Source organism: Octodon degus, unplaced genomic scaffold (assembly GCF_000260255.1).
Source record: "Octodon degus isolate 3935 unplaced genomic scaffold, OctDeg1.0 scaffold00033, whole genome shotgun sequence".
Taxonomy (NCBI): Eukaryota; Metazoa; Chordata; class Mammalia; order Rodentia; family Octodontidae; genus Octodon; species Octodon degus.
In genome coordinates this window covers 13,915,140-13,922,023 of record NW_004524609.1, presented here as the reverse complement: position 1 = coordinate 13,922,023, position 6,884 = coordinate 13,915,140, and positions in this window count along the sequence as shown.

Sequence of the window (6,884 nt, the reverse complement as noted above, 5' to 3'; positions counted from 1 at the left end):
ACTTTTTTTTTTTTTTTGCAGAGATAGGGATTGAACTCAGGCCCTTGCACTTGCCAGGGAAGCACTTATGCTACTGAGCCATCTCTCTGGCCCTTGCAAGAATGTTTTTTGAGACAGGGTCTTGCTATACAAGCTCTTCGCTATATGAGCTTTGCCTACAAAGCTCTTTTCAGGCTGATGTTGAACTCACTGTGTAGCTCAGGCTGGCCTGGAACTCACGGTGATGCCCCTGTATCAGCCCCGAGTGCTGTTTTATTTTTTTTAATTGTTTAATTGCTTTAATGTAAAGTGCTAGGTTTATAGACATGCACCGCTGTGCCCAGCTTACCTTAGCAACTTTAATATTCCTTAACACACTCAATTCTTATTCCTTCAGAGTGAAACAATCATTCTCCATACTCATTCAGCAAGATGAGAACATTGTCAAGTCTACTGTCCTTCCACGCACCTCTCTTACCCACTCCTTTTAACTTCTCAGCTTCTTCCAGCTTTCTATTTGCGTTGTCAAAGTTGGTGACATTTACATTCTCTTCTTCAACCACATTTATGTCATCGGTGCCTTATACACAGATTGATTTTTAAAAGTTGAAATCCAAGGAAATGGCTTTGTATTTTGATGGTCATGTAAATACTGTTTTCTGTGTTGAACGGGCTGGTTTAGAAGAATCACCTTTCCCCCAATTTCACTCTTACATCACAGCCCTGGTACAAAGACTGAAGAGAAAATGTTCTCTACATCAAACCCAAAGAGATGATCTTTCTGTATTTTCCATCGGTTGTTGAAATTATGCTTCAATTTAGTCTGCTCTGTGTTTAGATCGTAATTATTTTGGGTAAACTTTTTTCTTGGAAGGGTCGGGAAGATAGCTCAGTAGAATAAGTGCTTTCCTGGCAAGTGCAAGGGCCTGAGTTCAATCCCCAGTACCCCCCCCAAAAAATAATTTTTTTTCTTGGAGTTTTTAAGTGCTTGTCCTGGATTTTTAATTTTATGTTATTTATTTATTTATTTATTTATTTATTTATTTATTTATTTATTTGTATTTTATGGAAGGGTGTACAGGGTGTTCAGGGTCTCACTACTAGATTGGACTCCTAGTGATCCACCTGTTTACAGCCTCCCAAGAGCGGGGATTACAGGCGCGCGCCACCACGCCCAGTCTCACCATGCCCAGTCTCTGTCCTGGATTTTTTTGGTAGAAGCAAAGAGTCTTTGTTATCATTTTAGAAATATCTTCCAATTTCTTGCTGCTACAGTCCTGTAATTCCTGGTTCCTTTGTGCTCTTGAAGCCCTCGTATTTGGAGGTCCCCAAATTCTTGTCCTCACCAGGCACTGTCTGGGGCTTCCTCTCCTCAGGCTTTTCTCCTTCTCCAGATCTTGTTCATTTTGTTAGAACGTCTCCTCCAGCAATTTCTTTAGAAAAGATATCCGGGAGGTAATTTTTCTCTTGAGTGTTTGGATGTCTGAGCCTTTTTCTTTCTTTGATAGTTTGAACACATTTTCAAAAAAATCATTTTCCCTTAGAAAGCAGAAGGCACAGCTCTGCCGTCTTCTGGGTCCTGTATGGCTGACAAGAAGCCACAGGTGGGTCTTCCTTCTTTTGTGGGAAACTTCCGACTGCTGTTTCCCAACAGTGAATTCTTTGGTGAATATTTTAAAATTCATTTTACTAATTAGTCTCTCTTAGTCAAAAGCTTCCATTCTGCCTTGAATTCTAGAAAACTCCTTATTTATTTATTTAGACAAGAGTCTCACGATGCAGTTCAGCCTGGCCTTGAACTCAATTTGTTGCCCAGGCTGGTCTCGAACTCACAGCGAACCTCCTGCCTCAGCCTCCCGCGTGCTGGGGTTACAGGCACGCACCACCATACCCGGCTTCCCCTTCGTCTCCCACTTTTTGGTACAGAGTTTCACTAGGCAGCTCAGACTCATAGTGATCCTCCTGTTTTCAGCCCCTGCAGTGCTGGGATTACAGGCGTGTGCCACCATGCCTACACTTCTGGCTCAGCATGCCTGGGGGTGGGGCCCAGTGCAGCATTCAGTGCCTGGGATCAAACCCGGTCCCTGTGCTTGCCCAAGCAGGCGCTTAGTCTGCTGAGCTATCTTGCCAGCCCCTGGCTTCCCTGTTTAATTCAGTAGTTGATTTCTTTTCTCTCTCTCTCTCTCTCTCTCTCTCTCTCTCTCTCTCTCTCTCTCTCTCTCTCTCTTCTTTCTATTTAATTTAATTTATTTTTTTATTTTTTTTGGCAGAACCGGGGATTGAACTCAGGCCCTTGCACTTGCCGGGGAAGCGCTTATTCCACTGAGCCATCTCCCTGGCCCTTCTTCTTCCTATTTTAAAACTTAATTTGGTTTTGGTTTTGTTCTTGGTACTGGGAATTGAACTTGGGATCCCGAGCTTAGGCAAGATCCTCGCCTAGGCAGGTGCTGTGCCACTGAGTTGTCTTTCCTGCCTCTCTTCTTTAAGAACATCTAGTTTTCCAAATATTAGACCTCCTTGATTGGTCTGCTAAGTCTCTAGTCATTTCTCTCATATTTTCTCACTATTTTTTTACTCTACATTTTGGAGAGTTCCTCCACTTTATTTTCCAATTCTTTATTTGTAGTTCTGCAGCCATATAATTTAGATTCTGATAACTTGTTTTCTTACTCCCCAGTGAGTCACTTTTCCTTGCAATCTATTCTCTTCTCATGGATGCAATGTCTTTCCACATTTCTCTGATGGTACAGTTGGACTGCTGTTTATTTTTTTATTAATCTTAAGATTTTTCTTTCATTTGTCACACGTCTAGTGATTTTTAAAAAAAATTTCTATTAGGGCCAGGGAGACAGCTCAGTAGAATAAGCACTTGCCTGGCAAGCACAAGGGCCTGAGTTCAATCCCTGATTCCGAAAAAAAAAAAAAAATTCTATCAATGAATGAAGGAAAGAAATTGTTTTAGCCTGTTTTCTGTTTCTGTAACAAAATACCCAAGATTGGGTACTTTATAATGAAAAGAGGTTTATTGAGCTCACAGTTTCAGAAGTTGAAAGCTTAAGATTGCACTGTCCTACTTGTTAGACTCTGGTTAGGAACCCCCTGGTCAAAAATAGGAGAAGAGGTCACGTGATCAGAGCAAAGGTCAGAGAAAAGGGACGGTTCAGTGTTGCTCTTTTCACATAGGTGTTAACTGGATCTTTCAAGACCTACATGGGTACCTTCTGGAGGTGGTGAGCCCAACACCTGAACTGCCTTCCACTGGGCCCCACCTCTTTTTTTTTTTTTTTTTTAATGTATTTAGTACAAGATCTACAGGGTCTCACTACACAGATTGGACTTGTAGTGATTCTCCTGTATTCAGCCTCCCAAACCCTGGGATTACAGGCGCATGACACCACGCCCAGTCTCCGTTGCCATCTCAGTGCGCCCCCGGGGCAGGGCCAGCATGGCATGCTGGGGTTCGAACCCCAGTCCCTGCATCAGCCTAAGTAGGTGCTTTAGTCTGCTGAGCCATCTGGCTGGCCCCAGACCCCACCTCTTAAACATTCTATTGCCTATCAATATCACTGTTGGTCAAACTTTAGCACATGAATTCAGAGGGACACACTCAAGCCATATCCAAACCACAGTGGGGCAATTTTTCTGGGGGGCTGGAGTGGGTTTCCTGTACTTTCCCTGGATGGGGGAAGCGCTGCCTAGGTGCTGCGGTCCCCACGCAGAGCCTGTTTCCTGTCTGGCTTTGCTCGGTGAGGACTGGCCAGGGAAGCAGCCGTGCAGCTAGGCTGTGGCGGCCCATGCAGCGCACAGAGGCGTGTTTCCTCCGGCACACTGGCAGCTCCCAGGGTCTGCGAGCAGCTTCATTGATTCAGCCAGGAGGCCTCTGGTCTTTACTGAGTGCCCTGTTGGTCTAATAGGCAGAAGCGGAGCTGGAAGGTGATGAATGACAAATTTGTTCCATAGACTTTCAATTAACCTCTGCTTTTTCTGTGCCGCGTCCTTATTTTCCCTCCCACTGCAGCTTGTGTCTGACAGCCACAAGCGCTGATCTTTCTGGGGTCCCTTCTGGAGGCTCTGGAGCTGCCTCAGTTGGCCTCTCTGGGGGATCCGCCTGCAGCTTGCCCCCCTCTGCTCTCTCACCACACACTCCCAGGGCTTCTGGCTCTCAGAATGCTTGCTACACATGTGTATCCCTGATGACCTTTCTTTCTTTTTACACTTATTGATTTATCACCCTTTCCTTCCTTTAATATTTATTAGTTTTTAATATTTATTAAATGATGTGCTAGGCATGGTGGCATATGCCTGTAATTGCAGCATTTAGGAGACTGAGACAGGAAGATTGCTGCAAGTTCAATCTAGGCCAAGCTAGGCTACATAGTGAGTTCAAAGCCAGCCTGGACTACATAGTGAGACACTGTCTCAAAAAAAAGTTATGTGACAGGCACAGGCACTGTTTTAGACACAGGAAATAAAAGAAGCATCAGAGATGAGCTCTTTGCTCTACTGGGGATTATATTTTATTGAGAATATAAACACATAAATTTGAAAAGTATAAATAGTGATAAGTTCTATACAAAGAAATCAGATATTGATGGTATGAAGCCACAGAGACTCTTTAGGAAAAACAGTTGAGGACAGTCGCCCGGGGAACAGAGTTTGAAGTTGAGAGCTGAGAGAAGAAACTGGACAGTCAGCAGGGGCTGGAAGGTGTCACAGTTAGGCTAGGAAATGTCTGCCAAAGGCTTCTGTGTGTCAAAGGCTCGGTCCTGAGGGCAGCGGTGTTCAGAGGTGGGGAGACTGGATCGTGAGACTTCACTGCATCCGTGGATTAAACCATTGATGGATTCATAATTTCATGGCATTCATGGGAGGTGAGAGATATTTAGAAAGCAAGATGTAGTTGAAGAGAGTAGGTCACGGCAATGTGCCTCTGGGGACCATAGCTATATTCTGTCTCTGCCCCTGCCTCTGCCTATCTCCTTGGCTGTCCTGAGATGAGCACCTCTCTCTACCTCTCTTTTTTCTAGGTTGTTGCTAGCTTACCATAGTCCTAAAAGCAATGGAGCCAGCCAACTATGGACTGAAACATTTGAACCCATGACATGCAGTGGATCCAGAGCAGAAGAGCTCAGGGTGCTGGAGCAGAGTGGGTCAGGGAGAACCACGTGGAGGTTCCCCGGGGATGGAGGTGGGTGCCGGATCAGGGGAAACTTGAGCAGGGTGAGGAAGTGGTACGTTACTCTGCATGTTAAAGAAAGTCATTTAATCAGGGAGGCAACATGATCTGATTTATATATCTAAAATCATGTATTTGGCTGCTGAAAGGAGAATGATTGTTTGGGGCCATAGAGAAGTGAGGAAAGCAGCCAGAAGGGCAGGCGGCTCAGCAGCATGGAGCTGGACAGAGGGAAGGAGCTGAGTTCAGCCTGTGATGGATGAGCAGGGCTGGGGGACCCACTGATGGATCGGGTGCAGGCGATCAGAGAAAGAGGCCTCAGAGCTAGCTCCTAGGTATTTTGGCTGGGACACAAGCCTTGCTAGAGATGCTGTTTTAATGGCACAAGAAGGTCAGCATTTCAGGCATCCAACAGTGGGAGCCATCCACCACGTGCTGGAAAAGCCAGGGCAGCCGGAACTAAATTTGGTCTGTTGAGTTTACAGTGTCCATGGATAGGTGCCAAAAGTTAGGCAAGCAGTTGGCTCCAGGATCTGGAGGTCTGGCGAGAGGTGAGAGTTGGAGTCAAGAGCTGAGTGCTGGGTTGGGGAGATACCTTGGTGGTCTAAGCACCTGCCTGGCAAGTGTAAGGACTCGGGTTCAATCCCTGCTACTGTAAGCCATGCCAGCCACAGAACCTAGGCATGTTGTGCCAGCCATCAAAACCAGGTGTGGTGGCACACACCTATAATACCAGCACTGGGGAGGCTGAGGCAGGAGGATCACTATGAGTCTGAGTGGCATAGCAAGACCATGTACCAAATAAATAAATAATAAAAAACATTTTAGAAGTCAGGGACCATTGGCAAAAGACAACATTGTGAAAACACAGGAGTGGATGAGACTCTTTGAAGGACAGTGGAAGACAAAGAAAGAGGACAGGGCAAGGTCTGAGCTGCTCGCTGGGCACACTGACATTGATGGGCCAAAGAGAAGCAGTGAAGCAGTCAGGGAAGTACAGGCCAGGAAAGTGGGTGGAAAACCGGAGAAGCTGGAAACACAAAGACCAGGAGAGAGATTTCAAGGACAAACGGGTGAATAAAGTTGAGTGCTGCTGAGAAATGATGAAGGCTATGGACAGGAAGCTCCCTGAGCCTTTGGCGATGTGGACAGGTACAGGCTCACAGGCTTGGGCTTGGTCCTTGTGGAGCAGGAGCAGAGAGCAGAGGTCTCGAGGAGGTTCTAGGAGCCAGGACAGCTCTGAAGAGGTTTTACTGGAGGAGTAAATGGTGGCACAAGTTCTAGGTGGCAACGATGGGCCCGCTGTGGTATGTGGAGCTGTGGACACCGCGCAGGCTGGTCTCACTCCCGGGAGTGGGTTTTGGGGCTGTTAACTGCCCAGCAGTTCTTCTATCTAACACACACACACACACACACACACACACACACACACACACACACAGGCTCCAGATTGGGACTCTTACAGTCAAGTTAGTACAGTTGCTTGGTCCAGGCTAATCTTAATTGAACTGAGTCACTCAGACTTCCTTCTCAAAGCTGATTGGCTCAGAAACATCACATGACTTGCTCTGGCCAAGATGCCTCTTGGGATTTTGGAACTAATAGGTGTGTGTGAAGGGGAGGGGTTGAATTGTTTTTCTTCTTCTTCTTCTTCTTCTTCTTCTTCTTCTTCTTCTTCTTCTTCTTCTTCTTCTTCTTCTTCTTCTTCTTCTTCTTCTTCTTCTTCCTC